Source organism: Tursiops truncatus, chromosome 2 (genome assembly GCF_011762595.2).
Source record: "Tursiops truncatus isolate mTurTru1 chromosome 2, mTurTru1.mat.Y, whole genome shotgun sequence".
In the NCBI taxonomy this organism is placed as follows: Eukaryota; Metazoa; Chordata; class Mammalia; order Artiodactyla; family Delphinidae; genus Tursiops; species Tursiops truncatus.
In genome coordinates, this window is record NC_047035.1 from 81,483,120 (window position 1) to 81,507,867 (window position 24,748).

At 36.3% G+C, this 24,748-nt stretch overlaps 1 protein-coding gene and 1 non-coding gene across 3 annotated transcripts in view; one reads left to right on the top strand and one right to left on the bottom strand.

The window, feature by feature from the left end:
• The window catches only part of SPRED1 (sprouty related EVH1 domain containing 1), a 119,786-nt gene that overhangs the window by 18,235 nt on the left and 76,803 nt on the right, over positions 1 to 24,748 (top strand). The gene's annotated exons all lie outside the window — the stretch shown is intronic.
• LOC117311390 (small nucleolar RNA SNORA70) lies at positions 1,624 to 1,758 on the bottom strand. The gene has a single exon (XR_004525595.1). It is a non-coding gene; the product is annotated as a small nucleolar RNA SNORA70 (small nucleolar RNA).

Here is a 24,748-nt window from a genome sequence, read left to right on the forward strand (position 1 = left end):
GTTTCCTCTTAATTATTTGTATTAAAAATTGGAGATTTTATGGGCAGAGATGTCAAGGTAGAAGCACTGAAGGGATTACATGAATATGTAGGTCTGTCATTGCCTCTTACCAGCCTACATAATCTTGAGAATTTTTTCACTATTATATACTAAAGAGCTGCTCAAAGATATGTGGCAGTTATTGGTAAAACAAGTATAAGCTAGTCTTCCTCACATTGCTGTGTTTCTTCAGAAATTCATGTGTGTTTATATAATCTCACTTTGAAATAATTTTAGACCTACAAAATAATTTTTTCCTATAAAAAGTAGGAAAAAATATCCAAAGAATATCCATATATTCTTCAACTGGCTTCCCAAAATTTTAGTATCTTACATAGTCGAATCAGGAAATTAACATCGAGGTAATATTATCTACTGACCTTACTTCAAGTTTCATCAGTTCCATAATGTCCTTTTTCTAGTTCAGGATACAATCCAGCTTTGCATATTGTATTAAGTATTCATGTCTCCTTAGCCTCCTTTAATCTGGAATAGCTCTTCGGTGTTTCTTTCATAATTTTGAAACTTTTTTGAAGAGTACTGGCCAGGTATTTTATGGAATGTTCTTCAGTTTGCATTTGATGCTCAGTCTTGATTAAATTGAAGTTAAACATTTTGGGCAACAATACTATAGAGTGAAGGTGTCCTCATGCTTTAGGAGGTCTGTGATGGTGATATATCCCATACTGATTATATGAACTTTGATCATTTGGTTAAGATGATGCCTGCCAGTTTCTCAAATGATAGATCCTTTGTGTAATAAGCATCTTCTGGGGAGTGATACTTTGAGATTATGTAAATATCCTGTTTCCTATTATACATTTGCTCACTATTTTTAATGTCTGTTTATGAGTCTTGTTTGTAACAAATATTGTGATGTATGCCGAATTGGTGATTTTGTTTCCATTATTCCTTTCACCTTTATTAATTGGAATTCTATAGATAAGCTTTCTCTTCTCCCCACCATTTATTTATTTATTATTTATTTCTATTAGTATGGACAATAGTCCATTGCTGTCATTATTTTGATGCTCTGTTGTCCCAGATTTGGCCATTGGGAGCCCCATCAAGTTGGCTTCTGTGCCTTTTGACGTGTTCCTTCATTTTTTGAGCACTTCCTTTTTGTTTTCCTTTTGTTTGTTTGTTTAAAAATTTTTTTTTGTTTTTTGACAGGGAAGTAGGATTTATTGGTGGGCATGAGCAAGGAGGGGACACTGTTAAGGCTGTCATGAATGCAGGGCCCACCATTTGTCCAGGGGCCACAATTAGGCATGTATTTGACCCCACACCCGCCCGGGATGAGCCACTTTTCTGCTACCCTGTTTTCAAATTCATCTGCAGTCAGCTTAGTAAATCCCTACTTCTTGGAGATATGGATCTTCTGGCAGCCAGGGAACTTGAACTTGGCCCTGCAGAAGGCCTCAATCACATGCTCCTTGCTCTGCAGCTTGGTGCGGATGGACACGATGACTTGGCCAATGAGGACCCTGGCCACTGTGCCCTGGGGCTTTCCAAAGGCACCATGAACACCTGTCTGGAGCCTAGACTGGGACAGCATGCCAGTCATGAATGGCCACTGGAAAGGGCTGTCTCCAAGGTCCGTTTGGGCAACCCATAGAGGCAACAGGCTGCATACACTACCAAGGAGGCTGCTGTTTGCAGCCATTGCACACGGGGCCCCCATGGGGAAAAGGGCGCGGTCGGCTTAATTGACTGCAGATGAGCACTTCCTTTTTGGCTTCACAAGATGGTCTAGGCTCATTTCGTATTTTCCCTGCCACAGCTGTAGAGTCATCCTATTTATCCAAGGAACTCTGGTTTCTTTTATTGGAGAATTATATTTAGAAACTATTATGTGAGTGGTAGGTGTGCTTATTGGCATTAGGGTGATGCTGGTGGTACTAACCCCATTTTACAGATGAAGAAAACTAAGCTGAAAGTTAAAAGTCTTGTTCATAACAGCCAGGTAAAAGAGATATAGTTGGGACATAAACTCAGGCCTTCTCTGTCCAAAGTCCGGGTTCTTTCTACTTACTCTCCTATATCACTGTAATTCCTTCCTTACATTTGTCTTTTCCGTTAATTCTGTTATTTGTCTTTCCTGGCACGGACAGGGCACACTTTAGTTCGTAATATTCGAGAAAATTATTAAACATTATAATAGGTATAGCTGTTTCAAAACATAAAATAGTCATTACAGTCCCAAAAATATTATATTCTTGCTATGGTTAAGGCAGTATGCTAGACATTGGTAGTATTTGAGTATATGTTTTGGGAGGACATTGTGCTGAGAATGTTTACTGTGTGGCATTTTTTTTTTCCCCTCAATAGTTAAGGGGTTGAGGTAGGTGGTATGGCTATTGTAAATTGATTAATTATCCATGGCTCTCGGCCTTAGCGCCATCTTCTGAGAAACCTCCGCCCCATGAGAGCAAAGTGGAGGAAGAAACGCATGTGCAGGCTGAAGCGCAAAAGGAGAAAGGTGAGGCAGAGGTCCAAGTAAACTCGTACCAGTGGAGGCCACGGGAACAGAAACAAAGGGCAGCCAGGGGCCAGGCAAGCTGGTACAAACTGTCAGACTGCCTGCCTCCTGTCTAGAAGATGTCTCGACGAATCTGGAACATCCATGGCCATTATGATCGCTTCACCCACCTTCGAGAGACCCAACCTGCTCGTATCAAAACGGTCCCCTTTTGGTCCTTTGCCCTGGACCTGTGATATTCTGGACTAGTTCTCTTCTCAGTTGTGGCTGAGAATGTAACGTGTACAATAAATCATCTCTTTTGCTGTCTTAGCTGAAGAAAAATAAAATAAGTTGATTCATTATCCATGAATCCAAATGGCTGATTTATATATTATATATAAATTATGCTAAATGAATATATAGTATTTAGATTAATATATAATATTTATGTGCCTCCTTTTAATACATTGCCACTTAATTTAGTAATATTATGCAACCATATATGATATGTTTGCTAAGCACACTTACGTAAGCATTTTATGTTGTTGCTTTTAATTCTTACAGTAGCTTCTTGAGTCGATACTATTTTTCCCATATTCCATGTAAGCAAAGAGACTTAAGTGATTTGCCTAAGATCATAAAGTTTAATAAATATTATAAAGTTGTTTTAAATCCAAGTTTTATACTGCCTACTGTGTGAAGTACTGTTTCTGTTATATATGTATTCACGCTTTCAGAGTGTCTGTTAGTTGTCATGTTGAGGGTTTGATGAACAAGTTTATTCTGTATACCTCCATGGGGGATTTTGAGTTCATTCTGCCAAGATTGGAAGCCTGGTTCTGTCACTTACCAGTTTTGTGATCTTGGACTTTTGTAAATCATGTCTGTAAAATGAGGATAATAATTATATGTTTTGGAAGACTATTGTGAGGATTAAATGTAATCCATGTAAAACATTGAACTGTGTAAATAGCAAGTACTGAAGTGTTAGCTATTAATAGTAGTAGTAGTAGTAGAAGTAAGTAATTCGTTGCAAAGAAACTTTAAAAGTTCATACTGTAAAATAAATACTAAGTATTAATTGACAAATATTTATGATGGACTACCTGGGATAGTTTTACATGTCTTGGATAGTTCATGGAATCAAAGAAATTTAGAATGAGAAAGGATTTCGATTAAATAGCATCTTGTCTCTTTAAGTTTTTTGGATGAGGGTATTAAGGCCTGGAATGATAAAATAGTTTGCCCAAAATGTTACAGTTGCATTTTATCAGTCTCAGTGGGAACTTTGATTTTTGACTGTTAATTCTGTGTGTTTTCCACCGTAGATTTTTTCCCCTGTATCTGTAAAGGGAAATAATTTATTTAGAGATGTCATCCTCTTCTTTAGTTTTAGGAATCATTGATACCAGTAATCAACAGTAATGCCTAAAATATAGCTAATGTAAGTTGGAAGAGAAATATCTGATTTGCCTTTTTAAAGGGATTTCAAAGGGATTTTAATCAGAATCCCTTCATTAATAGGAACAACAGGTAAATGAAAAAGCATCTCTGAAAGCACAGTTCAGATCCTCATGCTAGTCAGCAGGATCTTGGTAAGAAATAGTTTATTTAGCTTGTGGGTGAGTTGTTTATTTAATTTTTAGAAAAGTAAAAGATGCAAAGAAGGTAACGGTCATGTAGATTCTTATCATCCAAAGTTAATCACTGTTCATCGACTGTCTTTGTCCCAGGTTTTTAAAAAATCCATTATTGTTTTTGTGATGGTAATTATAATTGAGTTAGGCTACTAAATCTGTTTTATCTAAAAATAGATGAGATGAAAAATGTGATATTTTAGCCTCAGTTATTTAGGACATTTGGTTGGGCACTGTATTCAGGAAGTTAATGAGCCTGTATGTGGACCAGCAAACTACATTTTGTTTTGTAAGCAAAACCAACTGTTTGCAAAACCAAACGAGAACGAGTAAGTGCAAATTATTTAGCATCTCTTACAACTAAAAGGACTACTTAGAACGTGAACTCTTGACCATCATTCAGGAATGTGGTTGTAAAATGGATGGCACATTGAAGGAGAAAGCAGTGAACTGCTTTGCCTAGTGAGTGAGCTTAGCCCATCACCTAACATCCATATCTAAAAAGTTGTTATTTATTCTTTTCCCACACACACATAGCCATTGTGACAAATTCATAATCTACCAGTATGATGAGATATTTCGAAACTAGGTTAGATGAGGAAGAGTCATAGGAACTTGTCATGTTGAGCTTGGGAAGAGTTGATCAGCAAAAAATGTTAGCTATCTCCAGATGATTAAAAACCTCAGAAAATATTTGGAGTAAACTTAGATTCTCTTATTCCTGAGAATAAAACCAGATGGAGGTTAAAGGGTGGGGATGTAAATTTTTGTTTTATGAAAAAGACAACTTCCTAATGATGTGAGTTGGCTAATAATGGAATGGACTGTCTCGTGAAGTTGGGAGTTTCTCAACTTGTTATTTTCAAACTGAGTTAAAAAGAATTATGATCATCAGTGTGGATCTTTTCAAAATGGATCTTTTCTTTAACCTGTGTTGTGTGTTGTATTAGTCTATGTCTTTCAGGTTCCTTATAACTGCTTAAAAGTTCTATGCTTTTTAATTTTTATACACTTAGTACACCACTCTGATTTGAAGTTTCCACCTTCTGAAAAATGCACATTTTTCTGTATAAAAATAAAATGCATACCTTTGGAGAAGTACCTCACAGTTTGAGATGTATGGATGATGAAAAAATCATCTGTTAATCTTTTGGTTTAAAGGAAAGCACACATACTCAATTCATGTTCACTTATAGGAAGTTCCTGAAAATTTTAAATGTAAAGTTCCTACCCATCTCAACATACCTTCCTCATTAGTAGATGCTATGGGCTCTTATAGGGCAAAGAAAGTATGTTTTTGTGGCTGTTTTAAACTTATCTGTGGAATATCTATATGAATTTTATCTGTGGAATGAAAAAGCTTTCACTCCTTGATGCTTTCGCCAGCATTACTGAGATCATACATGTTCCCATGTATACATCTTTTTGGAAATAGGTGTGATTTTACTATATGTTCATTAAGAATTCCTTATTCTGCTCAAGCTGTGTCTGATATAAAAGCTGCTGACCCAGATAGATAAGTGGTATTAGACTGGTTTGAGTTTTTGGATATTAGAAACACTTGAAAATTCTTATCTATGCCTATTTCCTAATACTAATGGGAAATATATTCTCTATATCTTAACTATAATCTTTTACTTATTACAGATTTTAAAATGAAAGTTTATAGATTATAATTTGATGATTAAAATTTGGCGATGGTTGTTTAACTTGATGATTAAAGTTTGGCGATGGTTGTTTTATTTCACCATTCCCTGTTTTTAATTTCACATGAGGACCGTGGCTTGTAGGTTAGTAGGAGCCTTACTGGCATGCTGTTTTTGTTTTGTTTTTTAAACTACTGTGTATGAGGACCACGATGCTGATTTAAATCCAATGTTGCTCATAATTGAAAAGCATCTCCTAAGTTTTAGTGGATTTCCATGAGGTATACTAGGTTGCTGAACATTTTTGGGGTCAGGGGATGGAGTGGTATTGGGCTTTATATAAAGGGTATGTTGTCAGGGTGGACATGTTTACTTTGTGAAATTAGGATTACAGATTTGAGACTTGTTTCTCTGCAGAAGGGGGAGTCATGATTGTGGAATCATTTTTTTAAGTAGATGCTCTGACCTTATATTTAGACTTATAAAATTGTAGAAAAATGGAAAATATAACTGATAAAGAATATTTATTCCAAATACTATTCTTACTTTTACATAAATGAAGCTGGAGGTAAAGAGCGACTTTCTTTTTTACTTTCTAGTCACAGCTATAAGTTGTGGAGCAGAACTAGAACAGCATGGGTTTTAAATCCTTGCTCAGTCACTTCCAAGTGACGTAAGTTACTTAACCTCTTGAAACTTTAGTTTCCTTATCTGTAATATAGAATAACACCATTTTGCAGGGTTATCATCAGAATTAAAGATAAGTCCCAAATAGATTAGGCATATGGTAAGAGCTACGTAAATGTTTGCTATTAAATGTTTATTATTAGACCTTGAATTGCTTTGTTTCATTTTGGTACTTTTATTGTTTTTGTGATTATAAAAGAAGAGAATAAAGGTAACCTCTAACTCTGCTACTAAGGGATAGCCGTGATGACATCATGTTGTGAAGTTTTCCAGGTTTTTTTTTTAAGGTGTATTATTCACATTTTATCTTTTTATTTCTCTAAAACGGAGTCTTAGGGCTTAGCCTCTTACCATGAATGAAATATGTAGCTCTTGCAGGGTTTTGAGCAAGAGTCATGTGACCTGACTTATGTTTTTAAAAGATCACTCAAGTGTTCTTGGCTTCTAAATATACTTAGACACTTTTTTTTGTTACCTTCTTTTTCCCCAAAAAAGTCCACTGATATTTTAAACTGAATTTGCAACAAATAAACAGAATTTACATAGAATTATCATCTTTAGAAAACTTACAATAAAATGTCCTTTTATTCACTCAGGTCCTTTATCCTCTTCATTAAAGTTTTACAGATTTCTTTATATTGATCCTACACATTTTAGTTTAGTAATTTTATATTTTTTATTGTAGATTGGCTCTTTTTGTATTGTAATTTCTTAATTCACTGGTAAATAAGAAAGCCAGTTAATTTTTAAATTATTTCTTATATCCAACTGCTACACTGCACTTGTTTTTTTTTTTTTTAACAGACTTTATTTTTGTAGCGAAGTTTTAGGTTCACAGCAAAATTGAGTGGAAGGTACAGATTTCCCACATACTGCCTGTGCAAACACATGCCTATCTGCTACCATCATCAACATCCCCCACTAGAATGGTACATTTGTTACAGTTGATGAATCTGTGTTGATGATATATCATTATTACTCAGAGTCCATAGTTTACATTAGGAATTACTCTTGATGGTGTAGCGTATTAATCACAGTTGTTTTAAATTCTTGGTTTGATGATGCCAACATCTCTGTCATATCTGAGTCTGGTTCTGATGCTCTGTCTCTTTAAATTGTGTTTGTTACCTTTTAGTATGCCTTGTAATTTTTTCTTGATAGCCGGACATGATGTATTGGCTGAAAGGAACTGCTGTAAATAGGCCTTTAATAATGCAGTGGTAAAATGTGAGGGCGGTAGGGAAGTGTTTTATAGTTCTATTATTAGGTCTTCTTTTCCTCCAGCTTTAATGAGTTATAATTGACAAATAAAAATTGGTTATACTTAAGATGTACAGTTTGGTGTTGATATTCACATATATTATGAAATAATCACCACAGTCAGTGTAATTAACATATTTATCACAGCATATAGTTATCTTTTTTATTTTTTTTTCCTTTTTCTTTTTGGTGGTAAAAACAGTTAAAATGTACCCTGTTAGCAAACTTCAAGTATATAATACAGTATTGTTAATTACAATAACATTGCTGAACATTTGGTCTCCAGAACTTAGTCTTTTGTGATCCTATGTCTCTGGACTGTGAACTTCTCAAATGCTTCTTTGTTTCTCCCTCACCCCTCTTAGGTAGGACAAGATGGCTGGAGTGGGCTGTAGCTGGGTATTTATTTACCTTCCCTTAGGTCAGTTAGGTTCTGATACAACTTTAGGAGGTTAGACTCTGGTTAAATTTCTCCCAAGGGCAAACTTTGTTAAGAACAGTGTGCTCCATGTATTTCAGAATGCTTCCTTTCCCCCTTCTAGAAATATGACGGGATTTTTCTCTGATATTTACTGTGAGAACTTGGTAGAGTACCAAGAGGTAAAACTCACAAAAGTGGGGGGCATTTCGATGACTGGGTCTCCTTAGAGTTTTTAATCTCAGAATTGTCCACACTGAGCCTCCAGCAATTCATCAGTTATAGCTTAGGTTCCCCTACCCCAGCACTGTTTCCCAAAGAGCTCTCTGCTCTTGCGTTTCTGTTCCAATAAATTGTCATTCTCTGTATTCATCTGCCTGGCTTTCCAAGTTTGGGGGCAGTGGTTTGCCCTGTGACCTCACTTCTCTTATGGACCTAAGAAGTGTCGTTGATTTTTAAGTTTGTTCAACTTTTTACTTGTTGTTAGCATAGATTGGTGGCTTCCAAGCTTCGTATGGGCTGGTCTGGAAACAGAAAGTCTTCCTTATTTTTCTAACAAATTTGCTTGTTTTTTTGGAGGGGTGGGCTATGTCGGGTCTTACTTGCGACACGTGAGATCTTTATTGTGGCATGCGGGATCTTTCATTGTGGCATGCAAGCTCTTCGTTGTGGTGTGCTGGCTTCTCTGTAGTTGTGGCGCTCAGGCTTCTCTCTGGTTGTGGCATGTGGGCTCTGTAGTTTGTGGCACGCAGGCTCTCTAGTTGTGGTGCGTGGGCTTAGTTGCCCCGCAGCATGTGGGATCTTAGTTCCCCGACCAGGGATAGAACCCACGTCCCCTGCACTGGAAGGTGGATTCTTTACCCCTGGACTACCAGGGAAGTCTCTGCTTGTGTTTTTTTAGATAAGCAATCATATGATCTACAAATAAGGATAATTTTTAAATCAATATTTGTATTTCATTTCTCTTTTCCTTCCTCACTCCTCTTTAATCATATAACTGCAATATTAATTTTTTTAACTTCCTCAGTAATGTCCTATATAACTGGCTATAATAGAAGCATCTCAGGTGTTTCACTTAGAGGTATGTAATAATCATTGAGTTTTTAATAGCTTTTACCATGTTAGGGAAGTATTTTTCTAATATTTCTTTACCAAGAATATTTTCAAGAATTAATGTTGAATTAAAAAAAATTTTTTTAAAGCATCATTCAAGGTAGTTAAGTTTTTCTGAAACAGTGTTTCTTCATTCCCAGATTAGTTCCCTTTTCAGCATTTGAATCTTGGGCTGCAAACTATGTAAAAATAGTATCATCCTACTTTATTAAATTTATCAAATTTATATTTAAAACTCTGCTCCTGCTCTGTTTCTATGTATTTTTTATTTATAGTGCACATTATTATGTTGCTATTTGTATTGTTTCTCATGCTATTTAATAATGCAATTTAGATGGTGAACTCCTTGAAGAAAAAAGTGCCCTTTGCATAAAGTAGTCTTCTATCAAGAAAACCACTCTATCCCTTCCTTCACTGTTCCCCTTCTTTCTAATTTACCTCTGTTCATCCTTCAGCTCTCATTGGATCCAGAGTGTACTTATTTCCTGGGTAGACAAATCACTCTGAGATCTGAGGTAGTCTTCCCTGAATGACACATAGTTGAGACAAATTTTATATCTTTTGGGTTTTGCTAGGATTGTAAGAATGTACTTGCTTGCAACTCTCAGTGTCATTAGAGTTGGTTTCGGAGGCTCTTAGGCTTACCTGCCTCAAGTCAAAATTACTTGACCACAAGGGTACAGGGGAATGACGTTTCTGGAGGAAGGGAGCTCAGAGGAGGAAGGTAGAGGAAGCTAAGGGAAATTTCCTATTTTAATCTTGCTTAGTACTAAAAATTGTATAAAACATTTTATTGTCTTCATAGAGGTTTATCAATGTGCACATTTAAGTTAGAAGTAAAATTGGGGGGGTTTGTATGTTTTTCTGTTCATTTATTCAACAATTACATACATATTGAGCACTTACTATATCTCAGATAACATTCTAGTGAGCAAAGAAAACAGTGTCCCTGCTCACATGGAACATAAGTCCTATTAATAGGAGACAGAAAATAAATACCTAAAGAAATAAGTAAATAAGGGACTTCCCTGGTAGTCTAGTGGTTAAGACTTTGCCTTCCAATGCAGGGGGTTCGGGTTCGATCCCTGGTCGGGGAGCTAAGATTCCACATCCCTCGGGGCCAAAAAACCAAAACGTAAAACAGAAGCAATATGTCACAAATTCAATAAAGACTTTAAAAATGGTCCATGTGAAAAAAAAATCTTTAAAAAAAAGAAAGAAAGAAGTAAATAAGATAATTTCAGATAGTCATAAGCATTATGAGGAAAAGAAAACCAGGAAAAGAAATAGAGTGTAATAGATATGGGTGGAGGGAAGCTGGATGTTGGGGCTAGTTTAGATTGGGTGAATCTAATTTGAGGAGGATTCATGTTATCTAATGCTTAAGGAGGAAGCCAATAGAATATCTCAGGGGAGTCTCCAAGTAAGTGCAGAGGACCTGGGGTAGAGGGAGACTGTTTAAAGCGTGGAAAGAATGCTGTTATGGTTGGAGAGAGGTAGTCAGAGAGGTGTTGTTTTGTAAGTCATGCTAAGGAGCTATTAAAGGACTTTAGATTGCCAAGATATTTTAACTCAGTATTTTAGTTCTGACTGTTGAATTCTTGAGTTAGTGCTTTCCTTTGGAACTTTAATTTTTAAGATTATCTAAGGCCTAATACTAGAGTAACCTGTCTGACTATATTGCCTGAAGTGATAGGAAATAAATTATTCTAAGTAGAATTTATAGTGACAGATTTTCAGTTCTAATGTATTCAAAATTAGATTAGTTTTATAACTTATTAATATTCTGAATAAGTAGTTATTCCTAAATACAGCTACACGTCAGGACTCTAAGAAATTTAAAATACAGCTTTCCTAAGCCTCATCCTTTAGGAATCAAGGGAGTAGACCAGTAGACCTTGGCAGCCTGTGTTTTTTTAAAGTTCTCCAGATAATACTCACAGAATGAGCCAACCCTTGGACATGAGTTTAAGAACCTCTGAACCAGTGGAATTTTTATCTGGAGCAAGTTTGGCCATGATTCCTGGTCACTCATGTGGTCGTTATTAAATGAATTTGTTGGGATTTTACATGTTTTGTGTTTCGTGTTTAAGAGCAAAGTGTATTCAGCACTTTGAAATGAAAAAATGTATTAAAGTGACATTTAGTTTAGGGAATTAAGCATAAAGTACTAATTGGTTAATTGCTGTTTCGTATTTCTCGCATTGTGTAGGAGATGCCAAATGCTATGTTTATTGCATAGTGTTTTAGTTAAAAAGAGAGGAATGCAGTGGTTAAAGTGGATAAAAACAATTTTTATTTCGGTTGAACTAAAGATTCATTATTTATTTAAAACAAAAGATGAAAACTGCAGGTGAAGCCGGTCCACATATAAATGAGCCAGTATTTAAGAAGTCAGGGGACTTCATATAGGCAGGATTTCCAGGTTCTCTAAAAAGATCAAAACATTCTCGTAATACTGAGCTTGCATTCCTGCAAGGCAGCTGCTAGAATGGAGTGTTACATATTCGCTTTAGATGGCCACAGTCCCCACCACTACAAGTATTATAAGCACTTTACTATTTTTGTTCATTTATGTTTGTTTTTGACCTTTGCGTTAAGACCTAAGATACTATTAGAGGTATCTTTATAGGCTGAGTCTTCTGTGAAATGAGAAGAGATAGAAAATTCAAACATTGATATATAGCTATTAATTCCTTTCTAACAGACAGTCTTACTTAAAATGATTTGTTTAACAAAAAGATACTAGCAGAATCTGAATTATTACTTTATTCTCTATTGCTGGAGAAATGAGTGTTCTACATTTATTGTATCAATCCATTAGTACTTTTGCTTTCAAATCATGTTTCCAATAAACTAGGCTTCTCTTTTGCATTTTAAGACAAATTGTTGTCCTGGTTTTCATTACACTGTATTCCTCAAATTTTCCTACCGATCTTAAGTACTCTGACCCCTATCACTGACTCCTCTCTTCCTCCTTAAAAGGAGGAGTATTTCTCCCAAAGCTCAGTCTCAGTATATTTTACTTTTCTTTTTTTTACAGGCTTCTGTTTCATTTTTGAATCTTCCATTACCAGAATTAATGGTAATTAAAAAAAATTATTGCCCTTATTACTTATTCAAGTTAGTGTATTGTGATTTCTTTGAGAACAGGGACTGTGTCTTATTCATCTTTGGATACTTTCTGTTTAATATGATATATGGCTTGTAAAAGACATCCAGTCCATTCATCCATATATCTTATTTTTTATCAAATATCTATTATGTGCTAGGGACTGTTGAATTACTTATGCTCCCCATGGCTTTTTAGTTAATTCCTTTGAGTGTTCTTACCACAATCGATGACGACTCTTATTCTAGATTACGATAGATTCTTTTCTGCATCATTTACACTGTGTTCTACCACTGGACTGAATCTTTACAAGCTTACAGTATTGGAGGTTATCTTTGACTACTGTATTTTTTGTATCCTCTCCTTATTTTCATAATATTTGTTATGAGTTTTGTTTAAAAGGAGGATTGAGGATTCTACCTTGAACTTCTATCTGTAAAGATACTGCTGCTTTCCCAGGTTTCATTATTGAAATAGCATTTGGATTCAAATAACATCTTTCCTAGCTGCCTTTCTCGCTCTGCTTCCTGAATATTCCAAGGTTTCCTGATCGTATTTTTCAATATAATTACTCTTGGATATCAATTTAATTACATCCTCCCTACACAGAAGCTTAGAATAGTTCCCTTTTGAATACGCAAGGCCTTCACCAGTAGCATTCCTATTTAGTGTAATTCATTTTTGTTGTCTTCAGTAATCTTCCAGCTCAAGCAAGAATAACTTTTATTGCATACTTGTATGTCCACTTTCATGATGTGTAGCCCATTTTGATTAATTTTTTACCTTATCTTGAATTCAAGCCCATATTACCTTCTTCAATATTGTAATGGTCATCTATTGTTTTAGTATGCCAAGTATACCTTGATTATTCTTCTGTTAAAAGGTGCAATTAAAAAGTACCAAGGAAAAGTACTTTTCTTGGGGGAAGTCATTCCTTCACTTTTAGGCCTTTTGGCTTGAGTGGGTTGACCCTCCATGGGTGTGATTAGTTCAGGGCAGACAAATCAGAGACATGAGACTCAATTCCACGACTTTTGAGCTATAAGAAGAGGCATTCTCTGCTGCAACTATAAGGATTTTGCATACCTAGAGCTAATTGGGTTGGGGGGAGATAAATAAGGAAGCTTAACCAGAGTCGACTTTAAAATGAAGTCAGTTTTGTTTAAAATGAAAACCCTTTTGGTTTGAAGCCTTGTCAGTACACTTCAAGCAACTCAATAGCAGGGATCCTGCTAAATGTACCACATAGACATTTGTATGTCATGTCCACATGCGGGCAGGGGTGTGTGTGTCTGTGTGTGTGTGTGTGTGCATGTGCATGCGTGTGCATGTACACATGCAAGAGAGATTACTTTTTAACTTTATAAGAATCCAACAGCTTCTTGGAACTGTGGAGAAAGATTAAAATATTTCATTCTTGAGTAAGTGAATACATATAAACGTGAATACCAGAATATTAGTGAGTTATATCAACCATGCATTTGCTTGGTTGTAACAGTGATAAAAAGCATAGGCTTTCTATTCAGACCTTTGTTTGAATCTTTGCTCTATCGCTTACCATCTATGTAATTGGGTATGGAAAAATTGAGGAGTTAAAGAAATCTCACTGTAAGAAAAAAAAACTAGTTATGAAATTGAATCTTAGTTATTTTAGTCTAACTGGAGAAATGTTATCAAGAGAATGTCTTTGTTTTGATCCCCAAAGGGATCCCTTTTCCTGTGGTTAATTGGCAGCTGCCAGACTTTCTTCTCAGAAGGCTTGATTCGGAGGAGCATATGTCCTGTCTTCCCACTTTTAAAATCTACTCTGCCAGCACAAATTGGCTGGCAGTTCTCATAAACTTCCTCACCTGCTCTCTTGTCCCCACAACTCCGGATACATATCTGATGCTATTTCTAAATGTTCTGTCGCAGTCCACTTTTTAAATAAGGTGTGACTAGAATATCTTTCTGCCTCTGTCAGTGACATTTTAGTTGAGATGTTGTTGGAGGATATTTTACTTGTTGAAAGCAGCAATGTTTTCATATTTACAACTCATTATTACAAATACATACATAAGAAACTTTAGTCTTAAACAGAATATTATTACAATGAATAAGTTACATATAATTAGGTAATATCCGTATTCTGATTGTTGATATTAATAAACTGAATTACATTGAGCGAGCACCTCCTTATGTATGTATGTAAATGTGTCCCCATCTACTTAGCAGTTACTCTGTTTTACATAATAAAGACCAAACCAAATCTATTCTCCTTCATGGAAAATGACTTTGGGTTAAGCTCTGGTCATCTGGAATCCTGATGAAGATAGAATGTCAGTTGTGTTAGTAGGCAACATTGCTGATTGGTAAACGGCATCTGCATGGAGAAGATTGTGAATGAACTAAATATATATACCTGGTGGAAAGCCAGAGCTTTGCTCTGCCCTGAATGTGGTGTATTTGTTTACTTGGGTATATCCCTTGCCAGGAGTTCAAGGAGCTATGTCCATGGACTGTTTGTTACGAGATAATTTTGACTCTTGTATGGAATGTGGGGCTTTTAAGCCAGGAGTGTTTCCATGCATTCATGATTTCATACGCATGGGGTTTCATCCCCTCATAACTGAATTATCAATTAAGGAGCTAAAGAATAGCCCCTGAATTGCTACGAGGATGTTGCAGGTGTCCTTTTGGTATCTTCATTACCTGCATATGAAATATTATTTATTAGTTGTAGTAGGGAGAGAGTTACGATGGAACAGGAAGATGTTGAATGTTAAGTTCTTGCTGTATACGAGGCACTACATACAGGTGGGCAGGGAAGTTTAAGATGTGATAAATTGGAGAATTGGAAGTTAAATAATAGAAGATAATGTTAGAGGAATCATAAGGGTAATAACTGCCTGAAAGATATGTGATGAATACATTGAATTCACCAGAAGGAGAAGCCTTTATAGTCTCTAAAGGACAAGATGAGAGTTAAGTGGTGGTCTTTTACCTAGCTGTAAAGACCATTCCAGGGGAGAAAATATGGTCGAAGGTAGGATTATGCATATATTTATTTCTTTGGTGGCTACTTCAATTTGTAAAAAAGAGAAAGCACTGGAGATTACCTACAAGTGTTGTAAGATAGAAAGTAAGTATTCCAGATTTTAAGAATGTCTTCTTTCAATATATGCTCACCTGACAACTTATTTTTGTAATCTTTTAATAAGATTCCCTGGCCAGTATGGTAGCTGTTAGCTACATATGACTGTTGAGCACTAATCAGAATTGACATACGCTGTATTTGTAAAATGTGCACCAAATTTCAAACACTTAGTATGAAAAAAATATAAAATACCTCATTGATTATTTTGTATTATCTATTTAAATATGTTGGATATAATGGATTAAAGTATACTATTAACATTAATTCCACCTGCGTTTACTTTTTAAAAATTGAGATGAAATTCACATATAACATAAATTTAACCATTTAAAGCGTACAGCTTAGTGGCATTTAGTACGTTCATATTGCTGTGCAACCCCCATCTCTGTGTAGTTCCAAAACTTTTCATCACCCTAAAAAAAACCACAGACCCATGGGAATTCCCTGGCTGTGCAGTGGTTAGGACTCTGTGCTTTCACTGCTGAGAGCCCTGGTTCAATCCCTGGTCAGGGAATTAAGATCCTGCAAGCTGTGTAGCCGCCCCCCCCCACCCCCAAAAAAAAAACAAACCCATATCCATTAAGCAGTTTTTCAAAACTTTACCATACCCCTAATCCCCTGGCAACCACCAATCTATTTTCTGTCTATAGATTTGCCTATTTTAGGAATTTCATATAAATGAAATCATGCCAGTATGTGACCTTTTGTGTATGGCATTTTTTTTTCATTTAGCATATTTGTGAGGTACCATGTTGCAGCACATCAGTACTTTATTCTTTTTTTATTAGATGATGTTGTATTCATTATTAAAAGTATGGTGGGTATTAAAGTCTCCAACTATTACTGTAGGTCTATTTCTCCCTTCAGTTTTGTCAGTGTTTACTTCATATAGTTTGGGACTCTTATATGTTTATAAGTGTTACATCTTCTTCATGAATTGACCCTTTTATCAATATATAATGACCTCTGTTTCTTATAATAATATTAATATATTCATCCCAGCTCTCTTGTTTTATGGAATACTGTTCTCATCTTTTCATTTTCAACCTGTTTGTAGTTTTGGATGTAAAGTCAGTGTCTTATAGACAGTATATAAGTTGATATAGTTTAAATTGATACTAGCTTAGCTTTAATAGCCTATAAAAGCTCTGCTTCTGTTCATCTCCACTCCCTATTATATTGTTATTGTCACAGTTTACATCTTTATACATTAATGGGCCCATTAATACAGATTTATTATTACTGTAGACAAAAAGAGAAGTTAAAAACCAAAAATACAATAATAATAGCTTTATATTTACCTATGTAATAACCCTTGCCAGAGTTCTTTATTTCTTCATATGGCTTTGAGTTACTATCTAGTGTCCTTTAATTTCATCCCAAAGGATAGAGGCAAACTCCCTCAGCCCTTTAGTTATCTGAGAATGTCTTAATTTCTTTTTCATTTTTGAAGGGTACTTCTGTTATGTATAGATTGGTTGACATTTTTTTTTCTTTCAGCACCTGAAATATGTCATCCCACTGCCTCTGGCCTCCATTGTTTGCTATAAGTCGGCTGTTAATCTTATTGAGATTCCCTTGTGTATGACGAGTAGCTTTTCTTTCACTGCTTTCAAGATTCTTTGTCTTTCAACAACTCCAGTTTCTATCTCTTTGTTTATCCATTTTGGAGTTTGACTTCTTGGATGTGTAGATTTATTATATCTTTATCAAATTTGGAAAGTTTTCTGGCCACTTCAGATATTCTTTCTGCCCCTTTCTCTTCTCTGCTGAGCCCCCCCATTACACATACATTGGTACATTTGATAGCATCCCACAGATTTCTTAGGCTCTGCTCATTTTTTCTCATTCATTTTTCTTTCTGCACCTCAGATTGGGTCATTTCAGTTGACATATCTTTAAGCTCACTGATTCTTCTGCTTGCTCAAATCTGCTATTGAAACTTTTTAATGAAGTTTTCATTTCAGGTACTGTACTTACCAGCTCCCAAATTTCTATTTGGCTACTATTTTTTTTTTTGAATTTTGTTTTATTTTATTTTTTATATAGCAGGTTCTTATTAGTTATCCATTTTATACACTTCAGTGTATAGATGTCAATCCCAATCTCCCAATTCATCACACCCCCCCCCCCCGCTTTCCCCCTTTGGTGTCCATACGTTTGTTCTCTACATCTGTGTCTATTTCTGCCTTGCAGACTGGTTCATCTGTACCATCTTTCTAGATTCCACATATATGCATTAATATACAATATTTGTTTTTCTCTTTCTGACTTACTTCACTCTGTATGACAGTCTCTAGGTCCATCCACATCTCTACAAATGACCCAATTTCGTTCCTTTTTACGGCTGAGTAATATTGGTTCCTTTTTGTAATTTCTATTTCTTTATTGATATTTTCTATTTGCTCATACATTGTTTTCCTGGTTTCCTTTACCTCTTTGAGTATATTTAAGACAGTTGACTTAAAGTGTTTGTGTAGTAAGTCCAGTATCTCTGCTTCATCAGGGACAGCTTCGATTAACTTCATCTGTGAATGGGCCATACTTTCATGTTTCTCTTTATAATTCATAAATTTTTGTTGAAAATTGAGAAGTTTGGATATTTTAATGTGATAACTCTGGAACTTGTATTCTTCCCATTCTTCAGGGTTTGTTTTGTTGCTGGCTGTGGGCTGTGGTTTTAGGTTGTTTTTCTAAACTATTTTTGTAAAGTCTTTATTCTTTGCCATGTGTGGTCTCTGAAGTCTCTGTTCTTGTTGCCTGTGATCCTTTTGTGTTTTGACAAAGATTTTCTTAAACACCAGGAGTTTTAAAAAAGAGAGAGGGAGGGAGGGAGGAAGGAAGGAAAACTCTTCCGTTCTTTGCAGATTATCTCTGTATCATGGCACTCCTTTAATGCTTAGACAAGCCGTTTACAACTTTGCCTTACCCATTACTTCCTGCTTGTGCTGAGCCTAGATGAAAACTTTGGGTCTTCCCAGAACATTTATGAACATGTGTTCTGCCCTGGGTATGCATATGGCTTCTTAATTCCCTAGAAAAACTGTCTCCCCAGCTTTTCCTCCCAGGCTTCTGGTACATCTATTGTTGGCCTCATTGTGATATTTTGCCCCCAGCAGCAGCTGGTCGTTCATTTGTCTTCCGATGTGTTTGAGGAATGCAAACGCCTTGTGTCAGTCCTTCACATAGCTCCAGACAGGATTCTTTGAGACTAAGGTCTGCTGTGCTCTCTCTGGAACCAGGGACCAGGATCCCATACTCAGAATGCAGACTGTCATCTTTAAGACCATTGCTGATGGAACTTCCCTGGTGGTGCAGTGGTTAAGAATCTGCCTGCTAATGCAGGGGACATGGGTTTGAGCCCTGGTCTGGGAAGTTCCCACATGCTGCAGAGCAGCTAAGCCTGTGTGCCACAACTACTGAGCCTGTGTGCCCCAACTACTGAAGCCTGTGTGCCTGGACCCCGTGCTCCACAACAAGAGAAGCCACCGCAGTGAGAAGCCCACACACTGCAACGAAGAGTAGCCCCTGCTCACCGCAACTAGAGAAAGCCCACGTACAGCAACGAAGACCCAACACAGCCAAAAATAAATAAATAAATAAATTTATTTTAAAAAAACAAGACCACTGCTGAGGCAGGGGTGGGAAGTGAGGTTAGACCACTGGCAAGTAAAAGTGCCACAAAGCTTTCCTACCACTTTAAAGTTGCCTTTTGATTTAGGATTTGCTTCATCACTGTAAACCTTTGGCTGTTTTCTAGAGTTCTGACAAAGTTGCCTGGGAATTTTTGTTCTTTTCCTTTTTCAGTATTTGTGTTGTGGGATGGACTCTTAGAGCTCCTTTTTCTACCATTTTCACGGCCATCCTCCTCTTTACTTTTTTACTCTAACTACTGGAAAGTTGAAGATTATGTATTTGGCTTGCGTTGTATTTCGATTGGACAGCACTGCTGTAGGGTATTAAATTTGCAGTGAAAACTGAATCCATTTATGTTGAATTTGGAAGGAAAAAAATGTTCAAAGGTCTCACAATTGCACAGTTAGGATTAGCTATTTACCATTGTACTTTCTATTCCCAGACTAATGTGGCATTTTCAGAGGAACTCTATAAACGTCCTTCTGTAGGATAGTGTTATTAACATTGTGTATTTATGTACCTCCATCACTGAAGGCTCCTAAATTTTGACTCGATTATCATTTGATTAAGTGTTCAAGCCACCTCGTGCTGTCTAGTTTTCTCTTGATAGGTATTGTAAGAACCACTGAACACTCTTGATAGGTATAAGAAGAGCTGAGAAGTCTTCATGCTGCTTCATTGGATTTTATTTTATATTTCTGGATTCAGTTGTACACATATTTATTAAATGCCTATTTTATGGAGGTACTCATAGGACTTACCTTCACGTGTTAGCCATAACCCGTACTCTCAGATGTTGGTGATTTTTAATATTGAATGTGGAGATACTTTCTTTTTCTCAGGAGATTATTTTGCTGATTAATCTGGGTCCCTGCCACTGATTCCATATCTTTAGCATCCTCGGCTTGTGGCCTGACCCCTGAAGAATTGGCATCCTAGATTTTCAGGGTTGGCAGCTTACCCTTGTTATTCCTCTGTTCCTTGCCATTAAATGCCAAGATGTTATATGCATTCTTAGCATGGGCAAAGCTGCACTCTAAATACTTGCATGCAGGTGCATTTAAAAAAGTGAGTGCCCTTCACCTCTACTAAAAATAAGGTAACATGTACAGAACCATATAGAAGGGGTTAGCAACATATTCAGAAGTTGTAGATATTAAATGTAAGGGATTCTTTTGGCTTCATTAGCGAAAGCCATCTCATATTGACAGTGAAAGAATTCCCTCTTCAGTACTGTCAATTGAATTTCCCTGAGTCTGTTCCCTGACCAGAGAGAACAGTGATCTCTCACTGAATGTTCTTGCCATTGCCCTGATACAGTCAAAAGATTATTACTTCATCTCAGGCATAAACCTACAATTTTTTCATTAATATCCCTGGTGGCACAGATAAAATCAGGCAGAATAAATTTACTAAAGACCCTGAGAAACTAGAGTAATAAACTACTGTGCCTTCTTCCTACTTGGTAAAAAGGAACTTCTCATATAACTACATAGCAATGCTCATGAGGATATAACGTACCTAACCTAAATCAGAAAAAGAGAGCACTGTTTCCTTTTTGCTTTAAATAAGAATTATCAACCACAGCTAACCATCAAATATCAATTATTTGAGTCTCCTGCTCACACTTTACATGATGGAAGCATTTACAAAAGATATCTAGCCCAATGATAGGCATCAGGAAAGACTTTCTGGAGAGTAATAAATAAAACTAGATAATTGTTGTAATTTAGAGATTGTCCATGTTCACCTTGGCATCTGTAGGAATACCTCTCTGCTAAACATGTCTGCTTTCAAAGGGTAGAAGTCATTTTTCTCCTACCACCCAGGAACCCCTCAAGCATACCTTTCCTTCTTGAAACCTTGTTCTAAGGTGTGAGAGGACTCTGGAATCCTTTCTCCTGACTGTCCACCTTCTGAGTTTATATTTCCTCTCTTAGGACATGCCTATTTTTTGTATATCCAGTATGAGAATATCCAGCTTTCTTCAGGTAAGACCTTATTTGCTTTCTGCCCTTATACAGAGCAACTACTTTAAGTGTAGTAAAATGAGCCCAACATCTTTCAAAGGAATACATGCATATGATATGATTTGTGGGATGTTCTTAGAAGTATGTGGAGAGAGCTGGGATGCCAGTCCTTATGTTTGAACAAGTGTGTGTGTATGACTGGAGAGAACTATAAATTGTAAACAGGTGGGAACAGAGCAGAGCTATTGCCTCTCTCAGGTTGATGGGAGGGGTGCAGGGTGTAGCAGCTTTTGACATCAGGGAGGGAACAAGGCTGTTCAGATCAATCTGCATTCTGCAAAATAGTCATCATTGTACTGTTAATGGCAAGTGCTAGCTCCTGTTAGACAAATACTGTTTTGAGATCATAGCCCTTCAGGGAGTGTGTGTGTATGTATAAGAGTTCGGTAAATGTATTTTTGAATGGGTAATACATACACATGGTACAAAATTCAAAAAATATAAAAGGTTATTTAATGAAAGGAAAATTACCCTTGTACCTCTGTCTCATTTCTCCTTGCTAGAGAAACAGTTACCAGTTTTATTATGTAAAGATTCTATTCATATACAAGCATATGTGTGAATGTGTTTTTTGCCACAAATGGTTGCATACTAAACATACATACGTACCTTTAAAAAAAACTTAATAGAACTTAGAGATCAGCTTACTTTGACAATGTAAAGAGCTTCCTCATTTTTATCATGGCTACATAATATTGCATTGAATAGGTGTTCCATAATTTTACTAGTTTCCTATTGAGTCTTCTTTAGGTTGCTTTCATCCTTTTTTTCTGTTAAAAGCAACATTTTTCTTTAAACTTTGCTTATAAAGGTTTAATTTCATACATGTAAAAGAAAATGGGTAGAAGTAGCATTTGCTGAGTCACAAAATATGTACATCTTAAGTTTTGATAGATATTTCCAAATAACCTTCCAAACGTACTTCTGTACTCCTCACCAACTTCTGTGTTAACTAATTTCTTGGTATTTGCCAATCTGATAAATGAATAATGGTCTTTAATTTGCAGTCCTCTTATTTTGAATAAAGTTAGGGGTTTTTAATTTATGTATTTCATGGCACCTATATTTTTCTTCTGTGAATTTTGTTCGTGAACTTTGCCTATTTTATTCTGGTTTGTCGATTTTTTTTCTTATTATTTTTGAAGTTACTTTTAAGGAAATACTGTGCTTGTTTTCTGTTAGAACAGTGTGTTGATCCTCCTCCCCCAAACACCCATACCTCAAAGATGTCCTTGCCCTCATCCTCAGAACCTGTGAATATGTTAGGACTTTGCAGAGGTGATTAAGGTTATGAGCTTTGATATGGGGTGATTATCCTGGAGTATCTGGATGGGCCCAATTGAATCACACAAATCCTTAAAATTGGAGAACCTTTCCTGACTGTGGGACTGCAGTCAGAGAGAGATGTGACTATAGCAGAAGGGTCAGAGAGAAAAAAATATTCCTGGCTTTGAAGATGGAAGAAGGCCACAAACTAGGGAATGTGGATGACTTGTAGGATTTGGAAAAGACAAGGAAACCCATTCTCTTCTACGGCCTCCTAAAAGGAATGCAACAGTGCCAGCACCTTGATTTTAGCCTTGTGAAGCCCTTTGGACTTCCAACTCATAGAACTGTGTAAATTTGTGTTGTTTTATGCCACTAAGTTTTCAGTAATTTGTTATAGCAGCAATAGAAGGCTAATACATATTGCTGTACATTTTTTCTCAATTTGTTACTTTTTTTTTTTAACTTTACGGGTTTTTTTTTTTTTACTATGCAGGAATGTGTTTTGTATAGTTGAATTTATCTTTTTATTTTTTAATGGCCTCTGGATCTTAAGCCTTTTCTACTACAAGATTATTCTAAAACTTACCATATTTTATTCTAACGTTTTTATCTCATTATGAACTCTAGTATTAATGTTGGTTCCCTGTCTTCTACATTCTGATCTCTTACTGACAGTGAATACTTTTATTTATATCAGCTCTTCTGACATAGACTAGAAAACTTCATAAGATCGGCGCTGGTAGTCAAGGAGTTGGGGGACATACTAAGACATGGACAGTAGTCATGCCAGAAGGCAGGGCCATACTAAGTGTTAAAATTTTAAACTACTTTGGCAGGTTGATGATACTGTTTAGCAGAAACTAGAATGGTTGATTTTAAAGGAATATTTTGTGAATACCTCTTTATTCTTCAGATTTTAGTTTTATGTTTTCATTATTGTGGGAGACTTCCCAGATGCCTATGACTTGGTTAGATGTAAAGGTTTCCATCATGTAAGCAGTTTGTGGAATATTTTGATAACAGATGCTGATACTTAGCTGTGGTTAAAAATTTTTACTAAAAGTAAAAAAAAAAAAAAAATAAAAAATAAAAAAAAAAAAAAAAATTTTTACTAAAAGTAAAAGGTTCTGATGGGGGGCTGTCTCCTCAGTTTGTTATATAAAACTATCATAAATACAGAATGAGGCAAATTTAGGCCATTTCAGAATGCAGATATTGTAACATCATAGAGTTAGTTTATTATATCAAGTCCATATAGTGGTAACATTTATTGAGTACCTAACTGTGAGCCAGGTACAATGCTAATAAGCACTTTGCATAATTTCCTCATTTAGTTCTCAAACCCTGCAGTAGATGCAGTTATTATCCCCATTTTACAAATCAGGAAAATGAGGGTACAGAGAGTTTAATTTGCTCAAGATTTTAACTTTTAAATGATTCAACTGCCTTTGGAATCTAGGAAATCTGACTTGCTATTAAACACAGTATTATTAACTGCCATGTGGTGCTTTAGACTGATGACTGCTGCATGGAAAATAATAAGTGTTATAGTTTTAGAAGTTGCCAGTACAGGGACTTCCCTGGTGGCACAGTGGTTAAGAATCTGCCTGCCAATGCAGGGGACATGGGTTCGAGCCCTGGTCTGGGAAGATCCCACGTGCCGCGGAGCAACTAAGCCTGTGCGCCACAACTACTGAACCTGCACTCTAGAGCCAGTGAGCCACAACTACTGAGCCTAGTGACACAACTGCTGAAGCCTGTGTGCTGCAACTACTGAGGCCGCGTGCTGCAACTACTGAAGCCTGCGTGCCTAGAGCCCGTGTTCCACAACAAGAGAATCCACTGCAATGAGAAGCCCATGCACCGCAACAAAGAGTAGCCCCCGCTCGCCACAACTAGAGAAAGCCCACGTGCAGCAATGAAGACCCAACTCAGCCAAAAAAAAAAAGTTGCCAATACAGAAGGAGTATTTCAAGACCTTTATCTTTCTAATTAAACTAATTCCTTACTTTCCATATCTGTAAAATGAAGAAATAACCCATCTCATTGGGGTTGATGCAGTAAAGTTCTGTTAAAACACAAGTCAGTGTATTCTACTCCCTTGCTTTTGTCACCCTGTGGTCTCTTTATTGTGATAAATTAGAGTACTAACTTTGTTCGTGGTGTGCAAGACTTGATACAGTAAGGTCCAGTAAGTTAAGTATTATTTCATTTCTTACCCTTCTCCTGCTTATGCCTGCCATCTTCTTTTGAACTTAATATTCGTCCTTAAACATGACATACTTGTGTCATGCTCCCTCC